Below are 26,751 nucleotides of genomic sequence, written 5' to 3'. Positions count from 1 at the left end.
ATGTGGAGACCTATCTTATGCCAGACAATATTAATTCAAAATGGATCATGGGACCAAATGTAAGGTATAACTTGAAGTTCTTTGAAGAAAATATAAGCTGTTTTAATTTCTTTTCAATCACTGTGACCAAATTACCTGACACAGACCAGTTAAAGGGGAAAGACTTACTGTGCTCATATTTTCAGAAATTTTAATATATCATAGCAGCTGATAATGATGATCAAAGTAGCATGCTAGAGCAGTCCAGTCTCTATCCCAGTGACCCAGGAGGCAGAGATGTGGAAAGTGGTCAGGGAGGGTCCAAGAGCAGCTGCCAGTTACTGACTTGCTCCAGCAAAGCCTCATCTTGGGAAGTTTCAAATCCCCCAAGATAGCACCACCATATTGGGACAAGTAATCAAACCATGATCCTTTGAGGCAGTGGTTCTCATGCTGTGGGTCGCAACCCCATGGCGGTGGCATAGCATATCAGATGTCTTACATATTTGATCTTTACCTTATGATTCCTAAAAGTAGCAAAATTACAGTTATGAAGCAGAAAAAAGATAATTTTATGGTTGGGGTCACCACAACATGAGGAACTGTATTACAGGGTTCCAGTATTAGGAAGGTTGAGAACCACTGCTCTGAGGTCTATTACATATACAAACCACGATATTCTATGCCAGTCATTCAAGGGGACCTCATAAGGTAAATGCCTTTAACTCAAGAGTCTCTATCTTACTGTGCATCCATTACTGTGATAACACCATGATAATAAGCAACCTAAGGGAAGAAAATGTTTGTTTCATCTTATACTTTCAGGTCACACTTCATCACTGAGAGAACTAAGAGCAGGAACTCAAGGCAGGAACCTGGAAGCAGAGACCATGAAGGAATGTGGCTTATTGGGTTGTTCTTCATGGCTGGCTCAGCCTGATTTCTTATATGGCCCAGGACAGTCTTCCCAGGGTTGACACCATCCATAGTGAGTTGAGTCCTCCCAATCAATCAAGAAAATGTTCTACAGACTTGCTGAGTAGCCATCTGATGGAGACATTTTCTCAATTGAGGTTCTTTATTTCCAGATGACAGGCTTGGTTCAAGTTGACAATGGAACAAGCATATTCTCTATAGTACTATTAACTCCAGAATTGCTCAAAAGTCCAAAGTTTTAAGGTCTTCTGAAACCCAAGGCAAACTCTTAGCTCTGAGACACTGTGAAATGAAAAAGTTACATACTTCCCATATTCACTGAGTAATTCCATCCCCAAAAAGGGAGAGAATAGGAACATAGAAAGGGATAGGTTCATAGCAAGATCCAAACTCAACAGGGCAAGAATATTAAATACTGGAGTTTCAAGGGCAGTATCAGGGTACATGATATTGTGATGTGGTCTAGGAGGGGCTTAGGTATCATCACTCTTGCAGCCATAGTATTTGTAACACACATGGTCTCTATCTTAAGCAGTTCCCACTTATGCCCTGCAGCTTTCCTTAGATGTTCCATGTTGCTGAAACTACACCATCATGAGGTCTTCACTGAGGATTATGCTCTGCCCTGAGATGGTCATGAATCTCAGAATCTCCATGCAGGAAGTCTGACCATGCCAATTGCTGCCTGACATCTTAGACTTCTCTGGAATCTTGGTGGAAACCTACAAGATACTGTAACTCCTGCATTCTGCATGTCTGCAAAACCAGCATTACATGGATGATGCCAGGGCTCTGTTTGCTAGCTTAAGAAGTATGCAGCTACAGGACACAGTGATTCACAGGAAACAACTTCCGTGGGCTTCCTGGTGTGAACATGGGGCTCCACCAGTTCTCTCTTCTCAAGGGAGTCTTTTAAATGAGTCTACTGTGAGTTCTGATAAAATTCCTATTGTTTCAGTGCAAAGTACAAAGCTTCTCTTTACAGGTCTGTAGGGGATACCCTAGCCATGCCTGCTAGGGGCTGGAGACAGATGTGCCTGGCCACGCCCAGTAGGGTGATGTGAGGAAGGTTTAAGAGTGAGGGACACACGTGGAGCCCCTTCTTCTTTGGCTTCTTCTGCTTATCTCATTCCCTGCCGGCTGGCTAGGCTGTTCTGAGTAAGTAGGGTTCTCCTAAATAAATATCCTTATATCTATATTTGACTCCATATTGATATTTCACTTTACAGGTCCTCATCTCTTTAACAATACTTTCCTAGTCCATCACTTATAAGTAAGCTCTTTTGCAGCTAGATTGTATGTCTTCAAATACATTCACTCTGCTTTTTGTTCCCAAGTCTGACTGTAAACCTACCTAAAGCCAGCATGCCACACCATGAATGCTATGCTGTCTTGAAATGTCTTTCATCAAATTAGTTGATTTGTCATCTTTGAAGTCAGTTCTCCCACAAAGTTTAAAATAAGAACCAAGTTCTCTGCCAGCATATAATACTAATGTCCCTAGTCCTGCGCTTAGTGGAGTCCCTTTTCCCATCTTCACACTTTCTGCATTGTTGTCAAGATTCTGGTCTTTTGAGTCTTCTCAGACTTACTGATTCAGTTCTACTTACAGCCTAGAGTATTTCTAGCCACAACCACAAACATCACCAAGTTCCTCCCTAAAACCAGTTTAAAGATACAGGAACTACACCATCATGTTTTAGTCATAGAAATTACCACACTTCACTTGTATCAATTTTCTGGATTAATTACATTTCCATCACTGTTCCATAACACTGACAGCTTAAGGAAGGAAAAGTTTATTTTGCTCACGGTTTCAGAGTATTTCAGTCCATCATGGCAGGGAAGATAAGGTAAAGCAATTCAGTTCACATCATGGTATTCCAGGAAGCAGAAAGTGAGTCAGGGAGTTATTAAAGATAATATTCTTCCAAGGAACTGCCCCTAGTGTCCTACTTCCTCTAGCTACTATGCACTTCTAATATATCCATAATTCCCCAAATAATTTCATGTTAGGACCAATTTTTCAAATCATGAGCCTATGGGGAAGCCACTACATATTCAGACCATATACACCATAGTCATAAAACTTGAGTCAAGGAATATTTTCATAGCTATAAAACCAAAAGTATCAGTGACAAAAGAAGAATAAATTGTACTATATCAAAATTTAAATGTGTTATGAGTTACAGGATATGGTCAATAAATGAAAAAAACAGCCTACCGAATGAAAGAAAATACTTTCAAATCATGTATATTATTAGAAATTTGCTACAAAAAATCTATAAATTACAGTAGCTACTCAACAGTCAGATGATAGTTCAATTTTAAAATGAGTAAAAGACTGGATTAGATATTGTGTTAATGTAGATACAAAAAATGGCTACTGGGCACAGCAAAGATATTTGACCTCATAAATGCCTAGGCACACTCAAATGAAAACCACAATACAGAAATGTCATTGAGGAAATTTTATTCTTAACATGCTGTCAGGACTGTGAAATGGTGCAGTCACTTTGGAAAAGAGATTTCAGTTCCTCAAAATACTAAACCCAGAGTTACCAGGTGCCCAGTTATTCCATTCCTAACTGCACACTAAGAGAAATGAAAACATACATTCACAATCAAAAAGTCATAACAAACCAAATGCTCATCACCCAATGAACAGCGGAGTCTCCATCATCAACCTGATGAGACCTAGAATCACCTAGAAAAAAAGCCCTTGGGAAAACCCATGGGGCACTGCCCCCTCTGGGCATGCCTGTGGGGGAGTGATTATCTTGACTGGATTAGTTGAGTTGGGAAGACCCATCCACTGTAGGTGGTACCATTTGCTGGGCTGGGATTCTAGACTGTATAAAAGTGAGGAAGTGAGCAGAGCCCAAGCATTCATCAAGCTCCTGATGATATAACTGCCTTCCCACAACCAGTGGTAACCAAAGAGCCCAAACAAAACCCTTCTCTCTTACGATGCTTTTGATGAACTGTTTCATCACAACAAGAAGTAAAGTAACTAAAACAGACAACGAAACAGCATGCCCACACAACAGGACATTACGTGACAACTTAACAGAGGGGAGTGCTGATTCATGTTGTAATGGGTAGATCTTAAACATCAAGCTAAGTAGAAGTCAGTAACTAAAGGGCAGCATGTTGACCATGTTATATAAGTCCATATATATTAAATTACCTGAGGGGGGCAAACCTATACAGCCAGAAAGCAGATCATTAGTTGCCAAAGTCATAGAGAAAAGAAAAATAGGAAATCACTGTCAATGGGAATAGATATTTAGGAATGATGAAAATGTTCTGGAATTAGTAATTATTGTTGTATAGCTATGTGAATTGGCTAAAAGCACTGAGTTATACTGTTATATTTTGAAATTATGGAGTGTGCCTTTAAAATTATACAATATTCAAATCGTCAGAGCAACATGGGGAAGGAACTCAGTGCATCTTCATTTCCCTCTTCTCCTTTTCAGAGCAGGCCACCAGTCCCTCATGAGTGACAAGAATTAGAATATCAAAGGCCAGTGAGTTCTCCACAGAGGACCTGGGACTTTGAAAATAAGAAAAAATAATATTTGGAAGCACAAAAACTTGACATGGTATGATGACTTAACTCCCAGCCCCCTGCCTGAGGCACTGCATTGAGAAGAAAAAAAAGGACTTGAAACAACTTATGGGTGGATAACAAAGTGAAAGAGGTAAAAGCAACTCAAGAACCTGACGGAGAGCAAATACTCAATACTGCTACAGACATGAGTAAAATAGAAAGAACAATACAGTTTACAGTTTTGCTGAGTGTTCAACCTCCTAATACCTCAGTCCACTTAAAGTTCTTTGTAACCTGTCAGCCATAGAGAAGCCCCAAACTGTACTAGTGACATGGCTGAGTGGGTAAAGAACTTGGGCAGCTTTGATGACCTGGAATCCACATAAAGGTGGAAGCAGAGAGCAGACTCCACAGAGTTCTCATCTACAGCAACACTTGTGTTACGGCATGCACACCTCCACACACACATCATGCATATATATAATTTAAAATAATTGTTAAGTTGAAGAAGAGGCTGGAGAAATGACTTAGCAATTAAAAGTGCCTCTTGATCTTCCAGAGAGCCTGAGCTGGCACAGCAGCATTTATTCCAAGCAGTTTACAACTAACTCTAACTCCAGTCCTGGGAGACTTCACACCATCTTCTGACCTTCACAGGTGGCACACATGCATGCACACGCACAGGCACCCTCACACAAGTAAATTTTTTATGTGAGTCAAAACTCAATGGAATTATTTCAAGCCTCAGTCTAAGACGAGAAAATGTATAAATTGCAAACTGAAGTGGCAACAGATAAATGAGTGTTTCCTTTCTTGGCTTGTTTATGTCCTGGTACATTTTTTTAAATGTATGAAAAAAGAGTTCAGCTGCCTGAGAATTGAAACCAAGGCAAAATAAAACATGAGAGAATATGGTTATCAAAGCAAAGGAGCAGAAACTGAATGTGGTGAGAGCCTAGTTGTAAAGGGGCACTGTTGAAACACTGACTAGACCTATCAGCTGGGATGCAGAGAAATGTTTAAGCAAGCTATGCAATGCTGAAGATACTGTAGACAATATAAAGACAAGAAGATTTGACTAGCAGGGCAACCTGGAGGGAGGCTTACCTGACACAGGTAAGTAAAGCAGTGTAGTTAGTACTGAGTACAACTTGGCAGACAAGTTTTGAAACAGAATTTAGAAGACCAATGAATCCTATGTTAGGTTTGATGAATTTTTATGGAAAACTTTATATTCTAAAAGCTAAGAAGAGGACCTAGTCGCCATGTACAAGAGATGGTTTCTATTATTAAATGTTGCAAAGGTAATGACATGGTGTGGCTTCTGTTGCTTTTCTAAATGCACAGACATGCTGAATGGTGTGACAGATAGGAAATGATATGACAGGGTATTAACAGTGAAAAATGGTCCTGATGCAGAGGAAACAACAAGAAGCTTTCTCAGTCTGATAACTGACCCAGAACACCTAGCAGAAAGTGCATGCTTCTGCTTAAATTTGAAGAATAAAATATGCATTGCCTTTAGCTGTCATCATGCACAAATCATAAACAGAAAACATTTAAGGGAATAGAGAGGAGGAAAATAGTGGCTCAGAAAAAGGAGCATGGTCTTGTATAATTGGAAGCATATAATAGAGACGGAGCTTGCTTCTCACCAAGAATTCTGTGCTTCAGAACAAACTGCCTGGAACATGAATATTAAGTACTGACTGTACGACCAAGAATAAATTCACAAGGTGGTAATGCATTACTGTTGCTTTTGAATAGATGTTTCAAAGAAAACTGAAAACTTGGTGGTGAAATTCAGTTTTCCAGTACAATCAATGACTTCTTGCAAGATATCAATGGACTTATTTGTTTAACTCCATGTTAAATTTAATGGTACTCCCTTGACAATGTGAATATATACATTTAAATTAGTATATAAGAATCTATATACATTTATTTTAACATATACTTTTAAAATTAGAAACAAGCTTCTTTTACATGTCAATCTCAATTCCCTCTCCCTCTCCTCCTCCCCTGCCCCCCACTGACCCTCTGCCCCACACCTTTGTGCTCCCCAGGGACGAGGAGGCCTTCCATGGGGGTATCTTCAAAGTCTTTGAACTCATTTGGAGCAGGGCCGAGATACTTTTTAGGTCTTTCAATGAAATCTACTAAATGGCATCAGGGTCTTTAAAATTTTTAAAGTATATTTATTTATTGTGTCTGTGTGCATGTGTATACACTATGGTACACATGTGGGGACTGTAAGTCAACTTGTAGCAATCAATTCTCTCCTTCCATCTTGAGGGTTCTTGGCATTGAACTCAGGTCTTGAGACTTGGTGGCAAGTGCCTTTACCAGATGAACCATCTTACTGTCACCAGCTCTAGAATAATTTCTTATATACTCAACACAAGAATAGAGATGACTTTTAAGAAGCTTTAATTTGATCAAACCTGGAGGTTAGCTCAAGATTTAATAAAATAATTACAATGTAATTCTTGTTGGTAACAAAATAATCAGGCACAAAATACCTATTTTCCAAATCATTTGAAAGATATCTCATTTGCATGAGTCTTAAACATCAACATTTCCACAATAGCACTGTTTGCTCCCATAAGGATTCCATCTTATGTCTCAGAAACATGAGTATGTTGTAATACATCAATTGGGAATAGAGAGCCTCCCAGACCTAAAAATCAATATAACAGTATATGTATTTCTAGGAGAGAAAAAGAACATGAGAAATAAGTGTGGTTGTTGTGCTTGGTAGCTTTTGTAACCGATTACACAAATGAATGAGTTCTTTTAAGTTAGGAAAGCTAATGTGGTAATTACTATGCAAGTTACCTAGGAATCTAAGACTAATGGCTGGAGCTCAAAGGTTTGTTGGGATGAAACCTGCTTACCAGAAGTTTTTAGAGCTTTGCAAAAGAATTCTCAAGGGTGAAGTTGAGTAAGTGGGGAAAGGGGAGCATGCTTAATTTCAGTGAAGCATCTCAATGTCATACTCAAATGTTTCAGTGTCATGTTCAGAAATCTCATCTCAGTGTCATACTCAGGCAAATAAGAAGATATTGGTTTATCAAAGTGGGAGTGAAGGTCACGAAGAATGGCAATTTCTCAGGTTGAAATGAAGGTAGATTCTATGTACTGTCTTGGGGGAGTGGGAAAACTCCTAATAAGAAGATCAGCAAATAGTTTTAAAAGCAGAGATGGTAGACCCCTCAATATAGTTGACTTTGTGCAATTGTATTGAAATTGGAGGTCAAGAGAAAAAGGACACAAGGCATCTTCAACTCTTGCTTAAAGTTCTAGCTAGGTTCAATTAGGACCTCATAAAAATGATTCACAGGTACAACACAGACTGGAGGAGAGGAAGGAGTCAACAGTTATGTCCTCTAAACAGTCAAATCCCACATCAGAGAGAATCTCCAATGCAAAGGGTGCTCAGAATGCTTCAGTCCATTGGGAAAGATTCTCATTAGCTGATGATGATAGCTCAGTAATCATGGATCTTTGTTTCTTAGATAGGCTGGTATGAAACTTGCTGTGTAGATGAGGTTGGCCTGGAGCCTACCTCTGTTTCCTGGGTGCTGGGATTAAAGGCTTAAGGAAACCGATCACATGGACATTTTATAAAGAACCTTTCCTGTTAAAACTTCTCATTTCCAGGTGAAATCTAAAAGAAGGAAGTGATGCCAATACCAGGCTTCAAAGTTCTCCATCCCACAATTAAATGCTGAATGAGTAAAGCTTAGGCATCTATAACAGAAGGGGAAAAATCATAGTGAAAAAGAAAAAGCTGGCAGAGAAGAAGGACTACCCTCCACTTGTTTTTCTGGCTTGGAGAGCACATTTTCTCCTGGCTTCCAAATATTGGAAAAGTCTTTTATGCCTATTTGTCCAGGGTCACTTCAAACACAGCCTGTCCAAGGCAGGCTTCTCCTCTCAAAAAGCATTTTCCTTTGAAAGCTGTTTTGGTCAGTAGCACCATGATTTTCCCAATCACTCAAATAAAAACTTTCATATTTTACTTCTCCTTTGATTATAGATCAGAAATCAAAACTAAAATGACCTGTGGACTGTGATATCTTGCTTGTACAAATAAAGCCTGATGGTAGATCAGAGAATGGAGCTTGCCACTAGCTAAATATAGAGGTCTGGAGGTCTGTACAGACAACAGGAAGTGAGATGGCTGCGTACAGACAGGAAGTAAGATGGCTGGGCAGAGAGAGGATATAAGCAGGAAGAACAGGAACTCATTCTTTTTGTCTGCTGAGACACTAGGAGGTAAGGTGTGGCTGTGGCTTGCTCCTTCTCTCTGATCTCTCAGCATTTTCTTCTATACTTGACTCCAGGTTTTTATTATTTAGACCAATATCGCTCCCTTTTACGTTTTGATGTCCAATGTGGGGCATGAACCCATAACCCTGTGGCGCCCAAAGGTTTGGGAAGAATTTCCAAATAAAACCTGAAAAAGGCTTTAAAAGGGGATTTTGAACACAAAAGAACAGAATCAAACACAGCTTCTTGGTAGCAGCATTTTCTCGGGTGGGTTCTGTTTGAGAGAGGGAAGCAGAGGCACAGCTCCTTTAAAAGAGGCTTCGTGACTCAGCATTAGTGGCAAAAACTGCATGGCTTTTTTAAAGAGGCTCTGTTACCGAACAATTAAATGGGGCTTATGAGCTGCCAGCAGCATGCTTTTTGATGGTGGCATGGACCTAGAAACTCCAAAGAGTTATGACAATAAACATGACTCTTGCCAATACTTCTGTCATGAATCTAGACTGTCAGGAAGCCAAGGAATAGTGCAGAGCCAGCTGTTGCTTTAATCCTAGCCATGATGCTTAGCAGACTAAGGACTCATGTGGTCAGAAAAAGATAGAGATATGCATTAGAGACATATTCAGAGGGAAAAAACCTCTAGACAGTTTACAGTGTGTTGAAAAATATACATAGACTTGAGAGAGAAAAGAAAAAGGATAAAGTCCTTAAAAAAGAAATAGAGTAGCTGGGTGTGGTGGCATATTCCTTTAATCCCAGAACTTGGGAAGCAGGGACAAGCATATCTCTGTGATTTCACAACCAGTCTGGTCTACAGAGTGAGTTCCAGGACAGCCATAGATACACAGAGAAACCCTGTTTCAAAAAATAAAAAATAAAAATAAAAGAAATAGAGTAATAAAGAAAAAGATATGCAAAGATGGAAAATGCACAGAGTCTGGATACTGCATGTTATTGTCTTTGAATCATTTGACTCCTGAGGACAGAGCAACAGCTGCTAAAAGACATTTGATTATAAATGCTGCTATTTTAATCCAACCTATTTAGAAATGCCTTGACTTCAAAATTTAAGTCTAAGGGCATGTTACTTTGGAAAAGAGGTTCTGCTTTTGTTTCCACAGAAAATGAAAAGCTGTGGATTCCTTCCATACCGATATGGTTTGATCAAGCAAGACTCCGTGGAGCAGAGTGGCCCAGGTGATCCAACATCTGAAATAGCTGCAAAGATGCAACCTCACAGATGACTACAGCCAGAATTTGGAGAGGGTTCTGGGTTTTCTCAGGATCCCCTTGGGATTGACACCACCCCCCAAACAGCAGGAAGCAGTTTGGACAGAACAATATCCAAATTCCCAAATATTTTTAAGTGTTTGTTTTTATGTAAACAGGGTTGATTATAAATGGTTGATGGTCACAGTTAATCTCTTTCTAAAGGAAAAAAGGGAATATGACATCATGTAGCTATTGAGGAAGCAAGAAGCCTGGGTATCACCAGTAAGCCAAGACCACATAGAGATAGACAGATTAATATAAATGGACTATTAATTAAGAGAGAGCTAGCCAACAAGAAGCCTGAGCCATTGGTCAAACAGTTTATAATTAAATATAAGCCTCTGTGTGTTTATTTGGGACTAAACAGCTGCGGGACCAGGCCGAACAGAAACTTCTATCTACAGCTGACTTTCAATCACACAGATTCATATGACAGACTATCGGAGACACAAGAGAAGATAGGCCATGCCCAGAAGAGTTCAGAGTTACATTTTATAGATGCCATTGATACCTCACATCCCCATTCTCCCATGGTCACTTGCCTATAACCAGCCCCTAACTGCTCTGACTCCACACTCCCACTTAACAGTACAATTCATACAATGGTATGCTGACTGAGTGCTTTCCCTAATGCAATAAATCTGTTGTGTAATCCTCCTTCTGGGAATATCTCTATTGGTCCTTTGTATCCACAGAATGCCCAGAGACTTTCCTCCGGGAATCAGCACCCTGTGCATCAACAAGTCCTCCCCACTCTTCCTACAAGCATTTCCTTTATACCAAGTACATGCTTATAGCTCCCACCCAGACAGACTTGAAATTAATTCCTGGTCTCCTTATTCCCACATTAGTCCCCCCCTTTCTATCCACAATGAGAGCTAATATTCAAGTTCTGTTTCCTTTTAGAAAACATTTCATGAAATTACACTTACAGTGATCTTATACTGGTTTTTCATAGCATTTGTCTAAAATAATCTTTCTGGCATTAAATCATATATAAATTATTTATGTATTTATTTATTTTTGTCTTTCTGAACTAACCAAAAATTCTTTGATGTCAGTAAAGAGACTTCATTTTTCTTGCTTATTTTCATGTATCCTTCCATTTATCTATTTAGTGAGCCCTTCTTTGTACACAGCACTATACCAGGTAGTGAAGAAGGCTACTGTACTTAGACATAGTAAGTCCTAAGCAAATATTTGTGGGTTAATAAATTGTACCCCTTCTCTTAGCAAGTAACATATTTAACTAATAGGGAAAAAAGACTTTTAAGCTCTTATAATTTTAGCTCATTTGACCACAGAAATCCTATAAATTTTAAATAGTCCCCAGGAGTCAACAGTAGGAAGTTTCAACTATTGGGTTTCAGATAGATTTTATTATATATTCACTTGCTCATATTCTTGAGAATTTAATGTCACTTTTGTAATGGCTGCTAAAAGAATGTTATTGCCTTTTTCAACCATACATTTTATCCTTCAGTTTGACATAAAATGCTATAAATAAATCAGACAGAAAGCTATTTAGCTACTTGACATCTATAATAACAGGGGGTGTGTTTCTATAAGGCCAGATTTATAAATAGGCAGAGACTCCCAGATTTTGTTATTATAATTTAATTGCACAAACTTCTGTTGAGGGTTTGCATCGTTTAGCTAACAAATATGTCCATAAAATAAGCATTATGATATAATACATATTCAAACAAATGAATAAATGTCACTGTGACTGTTCTCTTGAATTGCAACAAACAATAAGTGGTATAGTCCCTGATGTTTACTTCAATTGGCCCTGAAGGGATGGATAGGCTGCTGGGTAATCACCATGGTTACTGATTCACTCTTCATGCGAGCATGGTACCATCTATCATATAGCCCCCATCCATCATAATATACAGCAGGGATGCTCTTCATGCAGCTTTAGGTTTAAAGAGACTGCTGATTTTTGTTTAAGGAGGGGCTTGGAATGCAGCTCAGTTGGTAGAATCCTTAGCTAGTACACACGAAGCCCTGGGTTCAAACTCCTGTACCACATAAACACAACATGGTGGTGGTACACACCTGAGGTGGAGGCAGGAAGATCCGGAATCCAAAGTCATCCTTGATTGCATAGCTAGTTTAAGGCCAGACTGGAATATACAGACTTTATCTTTAAAAGGAAGAGGATAAAAGGAACATCTTTAAAGAGAAAATATTATTTTAATTGTGTCAGATTGAGAGTGAGAACTTGCAAAGCCAATTTCAGCCTCTGAATAACACTCCTTGCTTCCAGAGAGGATTTACTTTCTGCTTCCATTAGTTATCTGGGCTAAGGGCAGATCTCCTAAATCCAGCTGAGGATGGAAATAATTCTAATTTAGGCTCCAGTCCTTTTGAGACCTGGCCTTTCCAAGGGATTCTGGGAGCTCTGCTTAACTTATCTGCCTTTGGCCTTTGACATTCAGCAGGCATCTTGTGGGAAAGAGCAGTCCCAGCTCAGCGCTGTGCTTCCTGCTCCTGTTCTCATCCTCTGCCTCCCCTGCCTCCTCACCCTGCCTCCTCACCCCTGCCTCATCACCCCTGCCTCCTTACCCCTGCCTCCCCTGCCTCCTCAGCCCCCTGCTTCCCCTGCCTCCTCACCCCTGCCTCCCCTGCCCCCACAGCTTTCAGTGCCTCACACAGGTGACCTATGCATCTTGTTTTTCTTGCCTTCCTCTCAGGAGGCTTGCTTTAAATCCATGCCCCGAAGTAGAGGAGCTCAGGGCCCTGCTTTGATGACTCCTGTCACTTTCCCTGTCTTAGCTAAGAAGCTTAGATTGATACTCAATAGCTCAGTATCTCCTCTTCCTCTCTTGCTCATTCAGCATTTATAAAAGGTTCTCTCAAAAATCTCACTTTATTCCCACTCACTGACTTTGCTTATGATTGTGCAAATTTCTATCAGGGACCAAGTCTGGTCTTGAACTGGATGGCACAACACAAAATATCTTGGAGCTCAAACAGTTAAACTGGAATCCCTATCTGAATCTATATTATTTACTTCTGTGTCGCTATGAATAAAATAACAGACAAAACATCTTAAAGCAAAGAATTATCATCTTTTTTTTCTTTTACTTTTTTTTTCTTTTTCTTTTTGGCTCAGTCACAGAAGATTTGGTCAAGATTTGGTCATGCTTTGGATGGAACATCATGGCAGCTGAAGCATGCTGTAAAATCACTTCCTCACCTCATGGCTAATGAGATGCAGAGAAAAAGGTCCAGGGACTAGGTAACACCTTCAAAGACATGTGACCTGTGACCTACTTCTCCCAACCATGTCCCATCTGGAAATTTCTAGTATCTCCCTTTCCCCACCAAGCAGTAACTATGGTGATAGCTTGTTTGTGCAAATAAAGGGTGTCTGAAGATCAGAGGATGGAGCTTGTCACTAGCTAACCATGGAGATCTGTACAGACAGACAGGAAGTAAGGTAGCTTGGAGGAGAAAGGAATATAGGCTTTCTTCTGGAAGTTGGTGAGGTAAAGGTGGCTTTGGCTTGCTCCTCCTTCTCTCTGATCTCTCAGCATTTTCCCCTATATCTGAGTCTGGGCTTTTATTATTAAGACCCATGAGAACTTGAGTTATAAGCAATAGCCCTGAGAAATTAACATTCAGCATGTACATTTGTGGAGAGCATTTCTTATTGAAACCACAGCAGAACCCCTCACCCTGTAATGACAAAAGAGATGCCAATGAGAGAGGGGGTCTTCTAGGAAACCATGATATCCACATGTCTAGCCAACAGAGAAAAGATACTCATTTTGTGCTATGACTTAGTCAAAAATTTACTCCTTTACCCAATGGGGACTAACTGGAAGCTTTCTCATACTGGCTGTCAACTCAGAGCATACTTAGTGAAAGTGGGAGAGGAGGAGTCTAGCACCACAGACAAGGTGGGAAGCCTTCCAACAGAAAGCAAAACCAAACAGCAAACAGTTCATAGGGCGAGTCTCAGCAATGAGAAAGACATCCTGATGGGGGATGCCCTTATGTTTCTCTTATTGGTTGATGAATGAAACACTGATTGGCCAATGAGCCAGGCAGAAAGCATAGGCGGGACTACCAGACCAATTGGGAGAGGAGGGCAAAGAGGAACAGCAGAGAGATACCATGTTGTCAGAGGAATAACATGCCAGATTACAGGTAAGCCATAGCCTTGTGGCAATACATAGGTTAATAGAAATGGGTTAATAATTAAGGTAGAGCTAGCCAATAAGAAGTCCTAGCCATTGCCCAACAGGTTATAATTAATAGACATCTCTGTGTGTTTATTTGGGGCTGAAGGGTGGCAGAACCTGGTGGGACAGAAACCTCCAGCTACAATATCCTGTTTAAAGGAGACTGTTAGCTTATGAGAAAAGAAAGCCATGCCACAGATCATGTGATCAGTTTATCGCAGCCAAATGATGCTGGATGTAGAGAAAAGACTTGGAACGTAGTCAATAAACCAAACTAACAAATCATAATAATCAAGACTGGGAAAGCACAAAGAGACACACGACCTAGCTGTACAGCTTGGGAATAAAGACACCAAGTGAGTTTCCATGGGCCACAGCAGCAGTGTATTGCTTTCACAAATTATTTGTGTCCAGGTGGCTAAAAGTTCCCCAAGTAGAGTAGATAACTGATTGGTTGATTGATTGTTGACTGACTGACTGAAAAAAGTTCTTACTATGCGTAGGACCCACTATGTAGACCTAGAACATGTGGCAATCACCCTGTCACTGCCTCAATGCAGGAAGTACAGGGTAAGCTAATACATTCATCCTGCAGATGGCTCATGAATGGTGGCCTGGCAGCATTGTTTTGCCAAATTGATGGTACTTCAGTGGGTTAATTGCTGGAGAAATTCGGGTTTGTGAATGTAGCTTGTGTAATAAAAACTAGAGAAAAAATTAGAAGAAGCTATGTAGAAAACAAAAAATTATTAGTTTTCAATTTATTTTAATTAATATTTTTGAGTCTGAGTGTGTATTTAGTGTGGGGTATAAGTGTGTGGTGTGTTGACTGTGGGTGTGCCAGTGTATGAACACGGAGGCCAGAGGATGCTGAGTGCCCTACCCTATTACCCTTCATTGTATTCCATTGAGACAGGGTCTCTCACTGAACTTGGAGCTAGGCTTGTGGCTAGCAAGTTCAATGATCCTCCTGTCTCTACTTCCCACAGCACTGGGAATGCTAGTGCACAGAACCATGCCCAGCTTCTCATATGGGTTCTGGGGATTTGAACACAGTTCTTCACGATTATACAGCAAGCACTTTAAACCCTGAGCCATCTCCTCCATCCACTTTTTTGTTCTAAAGTAATTGGCTCATGGTCAGTTCTCTTCTTTCCATGCTTTCCCAGAATCCCTTGAAGCTATTACATTTTATTTACAAAATAAATATTGAGCAAGTGGAAACGACACAAAGAACTGACATCAGTCTAACACACACACAGCAAATGGCATAATAAAAGCTTTCCTTTGAACTTCGATTTTTTTTTTTTGGAGTTAATTCCAGTAGCAAAATTATAAATGCCTGCATCAGCCACTGGAATATAGTACAATAGTTTCACAAGATTGTAGAGTTCAGCTTTTCTGGTTTCTGGTTAGCCCCTCCCACTTTTCTTGTAAATGCTGCTTTTATTCTCCTAAAACCAAATGGGTGATAATTTTTTTCACTCATATTTTTCGAAACTTTGTTTTTTACCTGAAATTCTCATATTCTTGTGCTTGCCGTCTCCATGGGCATTTCTGGATGTTTGTGATGATCTGGAGGTAGTCGTCCTCTGAATACCTGGGAGTTGAACATCAATAAGATTAGACAAGGAAGTTTCATGGGGCACTCTGAGGACGCATCTGTCTCTCCTCATTTCAGCCCTGAGTCAAGAAAAATCATTAAATATCATACCTATTCCCAAGTGCCTAGGTGCATACAGCTTGAAATTTGTTGTTACTAGTATGCTGGATTAAGAATGTATATACTGCAGATCTCATAAGCCAAGTTCAGCTTTACAACCAGTGACCATGTTCTCTCTATGTGTCTCCTTTCCTCTGTCTGTCTCTGTCTCTGTCTCTCACACACATACACAAAAGCAATCTTAGAACCCCCTGCACATACACACACAAGCACACACACACAAGCACACACACACACACACACACACACACACACACACACACACACACACACGTGCATAATCATCTGGTTTTAATTATCTGCAATACATTAAAAATCCAGACTGTGCTATGGTGAGAAAGCTGTATAGAGGCATAAAAAGCTATAGACAGTGACATAGTCTGATAAGATGGCATGGGACAAAAATCCCAGATCACTTAGATCTCTCTCATTCTGAAATTCCATCATTAAGTATTAATTCCTAAAGCACAGAGTGCTGTTTCATCTTTAAGGGTGTTCATTTGAAATGCAAATATCCCTCTGAATTGAGAGAGACAGGGAAAAAAAAAACACCTTGAGTTTTCTTTCCATTCCTCTCTCAGCCATCAGGTTGCCAGGCATTAAAGATCAAAGCTGTGCTACAGAGGGGTGGGGGAGAGAAAGAATGTGTTGGTGAGTATGTGGAGAAGAGAAAGGGCCTGCACAGCTTTGCCTGGAGGAAAGAGTCCATTACCCATAACAACACAATGAAGACTCTCCAAGGTTATCTCTAAAAGGAAGCATTTCTACCAGGCAGGGGTCTAGTGGACCACAGAACTGCTTTGTAGCTGAAATTTACCTTCCTCTTGGGTTTCTCCCTCCAACAATGCTAGCACCAGGGATCAACTTGATTCCCACTGACTGTGCAGATGAACCCAGAAAAATCTAAGAACATAGTGAATACTGAAAGCAAAGCAAAGAGCTGCCACCCAAAGGATTAAAAACAGTTTTAAGTGCACAGTTCCCCAACACAGCCGACTCACATAAATCACTACATGGGTCTAGTACTCATCTTAGTACACTACATCACAAGAGCCCCACGTTCCGACCTCCAAACTGTCTAGATGAGAGATTTCCAGGCTGAAGTGTAGTACCTGCCTCACAGGGTTGAGGGCAGCCAAAGACCTTTTGCAAATGACTGCTACACTAAATTTAAAGATACCCATTCAGCAACTTCCCGAAAGCATTCCTAATTCTGGATCCTTAAGATATCCACTGCTGGGGTTCATGAGTTCCCCCTTGTTCATCGATACTCCCTCTCTGCAACTGGATTCCAGGGGTTTGGCTCAGTGCTTAGCTGTGAATCTCTGCTTCTGCTTACATCAGCTACTGGAAATGATGTGACAGACTTTGAAGATACCCCATGGAAGGCCTCACCCTCCCTGGGGAGCAGAAAGGGGATGGGATGGGAGTTGGTGGGGGGCAGGCAAGGAGGGGAGGGAGATGGAACTGGAATTGACATGTAAAACAATATTGCTTCTACTTTAAATTTAAAAGAGAAGAGAAAAAGAAGAAAAAAAAGATATCCACTGCTGTGACATCTTTCCTGTCTAGAGAAGTCTTATCAATTACTAAGGCATAGCTTTAAATCTTTTCAGGATGTTATCAGGACATTTAGAGCACTGTACATACAAAAGCCATGAACCAAGGTAACAAAACATCTTTTGTTCACTAGTTCCATCAGAGGAAAGGAGAGAGAAGGCCAAACATAGTCTAATTAAACCAATGAGAATTGAGATTGTGTTTGAAGCCAATATAAAGCGTAATTGGAAGATAAAGGAAATAGAAAGCTATTGTCTTATCATCAAACTAGATGTACCTGAGTCTAAATTTTTGGCATGCTATTTATGAGACAAAAGAGAAATGAAATGTTTTATGATGTATGGCTCAGGTTAGTGCACTTGAAGATTGAGCAATAAAAACTATCAAAAATTAAAAACAAATGCAGCAAACTAAAGGAACTGTGAAGAAGCTGCTCCGGGAAGTATAAGCCTATAATTCCAGTATGCAGGGGCTGCTGAGACAGACGGATCATGAGTTCGAGTAGAGCCAGGCTCTGTAACAAGACCCTACATTGCTTTAACTTATTGACAAGTAAATACAAACTTTTAAAAGAAGAGAAAAATTAGAGACAGTCAACCTTAAATCATTTGGTATCTGTATAATTGTAGTCCTCATTACAGAGAAGAAATGCATCTTCAAAGTCTGATGGGATTTATCACCAAAACTAATGAAAACTATAAATCTATACACCTAAGAATTCCAACAAACACAAAGAACAAGGAAGAAAATGACAACATAAGAATGAATTCTTAGTGGCAGCAAAAGAAAACCCTAAAATGTAATGAAATACAACACAGTATTACAAAGAAGCCACAGCCTGCAACACACTTCTTGTTCAAAAGAATGGGAGCAGTAAGGCAGTGAATAGTGACAGTAACAGCAGAATGGGGCTGGGGGAAGCTCATTTTAGAAATCTATACTCAGAAAAATCTTTCCAAAAATGAAGGTAAAAATAAGGACTTTATCAGCAGCAATGTTGGAGGAAGTCTCTCGGCAGAGCAGCAAGTAAGGGATCCGGGTTGACAAATCGTAATGAAGAGCTCTAGAAATAGAATATGTAAACACATAAGGAACCTGTGCCTTTCTTTCCTACTGTTCTTTAAAAGGCAACTGAGAGCTAGGAAATGGATCAGTCCTTGCCTGGAAAGCAAGTTTGATTCCCAGAGCCCAGGTAAAAATGATAGCCAGGATGGCACACATGTTTGTATTCCTGGCAGGAATGTGCATTCAGCAGGATCCCTGAGGCTTGATGACTGCCAGTCCAGCCTGTTTGGTGAGACCAATACTATGAAAGAGACTCTGTCTCAAAAGAGGTGGACAGTGTTCCCAAGGACAATACCCAAGACTGATCTCTGTCCTCTGGCATGTGGACTCCCACCCCCAACACAATTTAAGTATATATATAAAAAATAAAACAAGGAAAAATGACAGTTTAAAGATAGTAAAAATAGATGGAAATAATTATAGCATTTGTAAAATAAATATAATCACAATTACAGAATAAAGCCTAGATTGCAAGGGTGGAGTGGAGGAAGCAGGAGCAGAAGATGTAAAAGTCATTTGAAAGGAGACTACAATACAAAAAGATATGTTTGCTGTATCTAACATAACCAGCAAGAGACAAAGAATGCAGTCATAAAATTACTCAAAGCAAGAGGAAGTGGATAAGAAGAAGCAAAGAACAGGCAAATGGAAAACAAACAGCAAGAAGGTAGAATAAACACAACTATATGAACAATAACATTAAATGCAAATGATCTAGGCACACCCATCAGAAGGCATGGAATGGCAGACTGAATTTTTTAAAGAAGTAAAGTATATGGGGTTTTTGTTTTTTTAAATTATTTTTTTGCAAAACCAACATCATACAAGCAAGCAAAGTGTAGGTGTGAAAGAGAAGAAAACATTAGAAAGATAACCATAGTAGAGATAATTTTTAAAAAGTTTGAGTGGCTATAATTACAGTCAAGTCCAAGAAATATTACCATATAAAATCAATATTAATGAGCAAGGACTATTATCATGAAAATAGGGTAAGATCAGAAATAAAACTTATAAGCCTGTTGCCAGCCTGCCTGACCTAGGAAAAGTAGAAGATAGAAATGAGCAATGTTGGGAATGAAAGCCCAAAGAGAAACTGTCCTAATGATATCATAATGTGTCAACAGCAGTTTGGCTGACTTAAATGCAATGGATGTATTTACTTAAAGGTAAATATACCAAAACCCTCTCAAGTAAAAACAGTTGAATAGTATCACTGCTATTATAAAAACTGCAATGAAAATACTCTCTGAACAGAAAACAGGCACACAAATGGTTTCACCAATTTCATCAAACATTTTAGGACTGTTAATACAAAATATACATTTATGCAAACTCCTCAAAACCTGAAAGGCTAGGTATCTCCCAGCTTACATTATGAGAACAGTGTTGCCCTGATCCCAAAGGCAGGCTAAAAATATTGTTTATAAGCACACATAGAAAAATGTTTAACAAAAGCTTGTTGAATTAAATCCAGTGGTGCATAAGAAAAGCAAGGGTCCATGAACAAGTGTCAGGAATACAAGGTTGGTTATGAGAAATACCAAACAATGCAACTCACTACATTAAATAATAATGAAGATCCCCGTCACAATTTTAACACATGGAAATAGAAACACCTTTCAGCACAGCCTCCCATTCAATCACCACAAAAATGTTCAACAAATCTAAAAACAGAAGGAATTTTCTCACTTCAATGACTGGTGCTCACAAAAACAGTCTAGGGCTAAGATCATACGTCATGGTCAAAGCTCCCAATAGTGAGGAACATAGAAGGATGTCCATTTTCTCCAGCTGTCTTCCATTTGCACTGGGGGTCCAACCAGAACAATAATGTAAGACAAAGGAGCAAAGCCATCAGATTAAAAGAAGGAGGTAAAACTGTCTCTACTCAGAGCTCAGAGATAACACCATCATCTACTGAATCTACAAAAAAGCTACTAAAATGAGTAACTTAGCAACTCAACACACTTAGTCAATTACATTGGAAGCAATGACTGGAAGTAAAATGCAACTGAGAAACAGCCTAAAATAATTGGAACTAAGACTATCGATATCCCTATATAGATTAACATTTAAAAACATTAACATGAAATATAGAGGTATAAATTCGACCAAAATGTGTAAGGCTTATGACTTAAAAGTACAAAATTCTGTAAAGAGAAATTAAAGAACTAAGTAAATGGGGCCATATCTCATGTCCATTGCTCAAAAGACTCAAGATTGTCAATTTTTTAACTTTACCTAGAGATTTTGTGAAATTAAATAAAAATTACATCAGTGTTTTGTTATTTTTAAAATAAATTAAGGGACTAATTGTAGGGCTAATTGTAGAAGGAAGAAGCAGAAGACCACCAAGCCCGAAGCCACTCTGAATGGCTTCCTAGAATGTTTGAAGGCAGTCAGGGATACATAGTGAGACCCTGTTTCTAAAATTTAAAATCTGTGGGTGTCAAGTTCACACAGAAACTGAAAACCAAGCATATTCCCCAGAATCAGAAAACTAACACAGCTGAGTTGCACTACCCAAATTTAGGACTCAGTGCATCACCCCAGTGATCAGGTGGTGTCTTATGTCAGTCAAGACAGAAAAAAAAATAAACTATTGAATAAACTATTGAAAGAATGGAAAATCAAGACAGTGCCAAGGGAAAGAATTATCTTTTCAACAATGATTGCTGGAACAACTGATAGTTATACCAACAAGCCAGAAACCCTCATCTTGCTCAATATACAAATATTAACTCTAACTGATTTACTAACCTAAATGTAAGAGCTGTGTGAGAAAAAAATCTTGATGGTACTTGTCTCTCTCTCTCTCTCTCTCTCTCTCTCTCTCTCTCTCTCTCTCTGTGTGTGTGTGTGTGTGTGTGTGTGTGTGTGTGTGTGTGTGTGTGTGTGTGTGGTACATGTATGTATAAGAGATGTGTGTGTGTATAGGAGTTTCATGTGAGTATTATGCATGTGTATGTGTGTTTGTGTGTGAGAGGTACATGTGTGTGAGAGGTGTGTGTCTGTGTATGTGTGTGGTATGCATGCATGCACATGTATGAGCAGGTATGCTTGCCTGTGAGTATATTTGTAGATGACAGAAATCTGCTTCAGGCGTCTTCCTCAGTGACTCTACCCCTCACTCTTTGAGACAGTGTCTCTCACTGTACCTGGAGCTTGTTCTTTCTGCTAGAGTGACTGGCCAGCAAGGCCCTGGGATCTCCCTATCTCCAGTCACAGCACTTGGATAGCCATACCTGCCTTTTTTAATGTGTGTGCTGGGATCTGGACTAAGGTTCTTGGGCTTGCTAAGCAGCATTTTACTGAGTGATCTCCCTAGATCCAGGTACTGGGTTTTATACATATTATGAACATAGTATGCACACTAAAAGAATAAATCTCTAAACTAAATATCAAATAAAAAGATTATATTTGGAAATCATTATAAAGAAAAATCTAAAAGGCATAGGAACCAGGATATAGTGAACTCTCAAAATTCTTGATAAGATAGATAGGCCTATAAAAATGTACAATGTTAGTTACTATGAAAGTTGAATTAAAATCACAATTCTACACCATAGCTCATCAACTAAAATGGCTAAAATTGAAAATATGAATCATATAAAGCTTGGAAAACACAGAGCAAACAGAATGCTCATGTTTATTGTGGGAATGTAAAATAGACTATTACTTTAGTAAGCCATTTTGCAGTTCCTTCAAAAGTTAAACATATACATGTCATGAAAACCCTGCTACCATTCTCCTAGGGTGTTTAATATTCAAGAGATACAGAAATCCATCCACACAAAGACCCAAACACAACTGATGAAATCAACTTTATTTGTACCAGACAAAAACTGAAAGCAATCCAATGTAATCCAAGTGGTTACACAAAATTGCTGTATGTGCATCTTAATGGAATATGTTGCCTTTTATTCAGCAGTACAAAGGAATGAACTATTGTTATGGAAGCAATATAGAAAACCTCAGAATATTTACAATGAAGGGAAAAAGCCAGAAACAAAAAGAATACATGGCACAGATTGCATCAGAAATATGCAAACTTGACCAGAGTGACAAAGTGTACCAGAAGTCACCTGGGAACAGGATTGGCATGAAGAAATGGGGACATCATGGCAGAGATGGATGTTTTGCAAAAATGGCCCAGAAAACACCTTGCATGTGTTTTATTATAGTAATGGTTAATGTGTATACAAAGATCCTTCTATAATTATACACTTCTATAATTATACACTTAGTTTGGGATATCCATGACTAATTTATTTTTTAATTTCTGTAAAATTATATTTTGGGTATCTGGAGAAATGGTTTAGTGGGTACAGGTGCTTTTTTTTGCAAGCCTGGTGACCTGAGTTATCCCCAGAGGTGAGAACTGATTCTACAAAGTTGCCCTCTGACCTCTACATGTATGCCATGACTTGTATGTCCATACCTGTCCACACATATCATATGCACAATATTAAAATTGTAAGAACTTTATTTTCCTATTATGATGATACATGGCAATAAACAGTGTTCTACTGGCCCTTGTTCTGGATCAAATATCTAAAATTTGGAATTTTACCATGAACTTGATATATATATATATATATATATATGTATATGTATATGTATATGTATATGTATATGTATATGTATATGTGTGTGTGTGTGTGTGTGTGTGTGTGTGTGTGTTTATAATACAGGTTAATTTTATTCAGGGAGAGGGCACTTACATGAGATACTGATAACCCACAAGTACCAGCTCCAAGGATCAATGCCCAGCTGCTCTCTGTGACCTGGCCAGGAACCAGGAGAGAGCAAGCCTGTGCAGGACCACAGACAATATCCCATATGCTCACTTACGTGTGCACCTGTGACCACAGGTACAGCTAGTTTGATCTCCCACTACAATTTTTGCTTAAAACAAAATAACAATCATTGCATTTACATCCATCTGTTTTGCATGTACATCATTTGGCTTAAGTATACATTTACTCAATTTCCTATAAAGAATGGATGATTCTGATAAAATGGGTATGCATTCTCTTTATACATTTCTCTTATGACCAAACATCATGCTTTTATACATGTATGCCCCGAGAATATTAGTAACATATGGATGCTAATATATTTACATATATGTATACTTTATATATCTTCATATATATTATAGATAGTGTATCTCTGTTTTGTGGGATAGCTTTTTATGCAACACAAATAATATAGGCCTTTTAGACTCTAATAAGTAGATAAGATATGAATCACGTATTGATACATACCTATGGAGGGTGTTTGGAAGGGAAGGTTCAAACATAATGATGAGGATTGAAATTCTGTTTCTTGAATGTATATCATAATACCACAGCCATTCTTTTCTAAATGTACTACTCTTCCACTATCTACCAATCCTCTAAAATAGCCAGTGACCATTTAGAAAGGCTCTTCATTCATGGTTAAACAATGTTTCCATCTACATAGGGTCATGTATAGGCTATACATTAATAGGGAATGAAATTCCTTGCCAATACCAGTAATATATGGTTCATGCACAGACTTTTTAGTGATTCAATATTGAATATATAAACTTACAAGCATTTATATTTTACTAACATATGTTTATGTATGTGTATATAAAATATATATTTAAGAATAAAGTATACATTGTAGTTACATATATATATATATTCATGAGAAGGATTTGATGTAATTATATCATAATCTCAATAAACTAATAATATATTAACAAAATTAAAAGGAACATTCATCAAAAACATTTTGAACATATAAGTATTATAAATACAATAATGTTTGTTTATATGATCAAACAGCAAACTAAAACAGTAAAAATCCCCACAAGAACATCTAGTTGACCAACAAGTATATCATTATATCATGCCTCAAAGTGTAAGATATACATATTACCTTACACCAATTTCAGTGTTAATACCCATTAAAGCTGTTATGTTCTCAAACATATTACACTTCAATGGACTTAGAGGAGAAATGAAAAATACTGTTCATCATGGTCAGTTCCTATGCACTTACTCAGTTTCATATGACAAGCATAAATATTGGAAACTTGACTTCTGCATACTGACTGCAGTGAGTATAAACATGACCCAACATACCTTAATTTGATATGTTTATGTAATTTTTAATTAGACAAGACTGATAAATATCAAAATACCAAGAATATTTAAATTTTGTAATCTGTGGATGTAATCTCAGAACTTCTCAGAGGATGTTGAGGAACAGAATACAAATGGATACACCAGTAGCCACTGGAATTGAGTTAACCTAGCAGAACATGAAACTTAGATGTTTAAGAGTAACCCAGATATTACATCCAAGGTAGATTCACTAGTATAGTGGAAATCCTGGAACTTGGTATATATTTTTAAATGGTAAGATTTTTGGAGTGCCCTGGACAGCTAGAGCTGGTTCTCACAAACCCTTGGCCAGTGTTCCTCAATGGCCCTTCTCACACCGAATTTATCACATCTTGGTTTGCCTGCCCTATATTTTCCTCAAGGGACTTGGCAGAATGATCATTCCCAGCCCAGTTCAATATCAGACATACTAACATCCCCATTACTTTAGGGACCATGCATTTAAACACAAATGTGAAATGTATTGAGGCCATCAGCTACTCTGAAGAAGCTCAAAGCAACATTTCCTGGTCTCATCTTTTATGTCTTCTGCTTAATAACTTCCCAGTACAGACTTTCATTCACTTGTCCAATCCCTAAGGCATTCATATGTTAACTGAATTTAGCTTTCTCCTGGAACTTCAAGCAACCATTACAGAATTTGCTCAGTTCTTCACACAGGAAATGGAAAAATAATTTCCACTGCTATGCAGTAGGGATCTAATCTCTTGCAACTAGAAAATACAGTATATTCCTTTTCAAAATGACAAAACAGCTGACCAGAAGCACTTAAGGGAGGAACTGCTTGGGCTCATGGTCTCAGAGAGAGTCCTCTGTGCAACAAAGGACATAAAAGCATCCAGGGTGGCAGAAGCGTGTGGTAGAGTCACATCCTTAGCTATCATCTCAACTATCACTGGTTCATCTCAGTGAACCCAGAAGCACAAAATACCTAGTAAGGAAACCAAACTATAGCCCCCAAACCCTACCCAGAGACACCCACCTTTGCTGACTAGGTTCCCCATCCCAAAGGCTCTGAAATGTCTACAAACAGTGTCATAATCCAGGGACTAAGTGTTTAAACACATAAACTTGTGGGGGACATTCCTCATTTAGCTCATGACTCCTTTATCAGTTTGGTTGACATTTGGACTTGCTAGTAAGTAATCTTTCTTGGACCTCGTTGTTGGTCTAGGGTGAATGTGGGTAGCCTCTTTTCCCTTCCTCAGTGTTCTTTCACTAGCTGGAGCTAGCTCATAAGAACGTGTAGTAGCCCGGCTGTTTAACTTTCAGGAATGTTGTGCACAGGAGGTGAAACCACTGGTGGCTTGAAATTGGCCAGTGTGAGATCATTTCTTCCACAGGAGTTGGCAAATGTGACAAAATAAAGGGCTGTTGTCTGCCCCCTGTGCCAATTCCACTAAAGTCCCTACACTTCCTCCTAGTTGTGTGTTGCTAGTCTAACTCACAAACATTCACTGTTCATTGTAGTGTCAGCCTTACAAAGTTGCGCCAAGGAAGCCGGGTGTGGCTACACCTGACTCATCAAGCAAAGCTGATTCAGAGTTGTCCAAACACTCAAGCAAAACTGCTCTAAAAGATCCAAATGTCAATTGTTACCCTGGGATATTAAAGGTGATTTTGTGTTCACTAAGATCTGGTGTGGATTCTCTTGAGTTGATGACATTTTTACTTGGTTTTATTAAAAAAAAAAAAGCAATCTTTGGGTCATTTTAAAATCATCCCTGCCTCTATATCAAGTTTAGTCTGTAAACATTAAGTTTGCTATTTACTACTAAAATAAATGAATCACAGAAACACGTATAGTTAAAGAAAATATGTCACTAGGGTTGTGTTTTGAGGTTGCAAACACTCAAGCCAGGCCCAGTGTCACTCTCTCTTCCTGTTGTGTGAGGATCTGGATATATAACTTTCAGCTACCTCTCCAGCACTATGTGTGCCTGCATGCTGTCATGCTTTCTGCCATAATGATAATGGACTAAACCTCTGAACTGTAAGGCAGCCCCAGTAAAATGTTTTCCTTTATAA

At 38.9% G+C, this 26,751-nt stretch overlaps 1 protein-coding gene across 1 annotated transcript in view; it reads right to left on the bottom strand.

The window, feature by feature from the left end:
• The window catches only part of St8sia6 (ST8 alpha-N-acetyl-neuraminide alpha-2,8-sialyltransferase 6), an 80,890-nt gene that overhangs the window by 34,972 nt on the left and 19,167 nt on the right, over positions 1-26,751 (bottom strand). The window contains exon 3 of the mRNA XM_035442811.1: positions 15,728-15,814. The gene's annotated coding sequence lies outside the window, so the exon portion shown is untranslated. The remainder of the gene's footprint in view (positions 1-15,727; positions 15,815-26,751) is intronic.

This window comes from Cricetulus griseus, chromosome 3, assembly GCF_003668045.3.
Source record: "Cricetulus griseus strain 17A/GY chromosome 3, alternate assembly CriGri-PICRH-1.0, whole genome shotgun sequence".
Classification (NCBI taxonomy): domain Eukaryota; kingdom Metazoa; phylum Chordata; class Mammalia; order Rodentia; family Cricetidae; genus Cricetulus; species Cricetulus griseus.
Note: the sequence above shows the minus strand (reverse complement) of the source record. Positions and strands in the feature narration are given on the sequence as shown.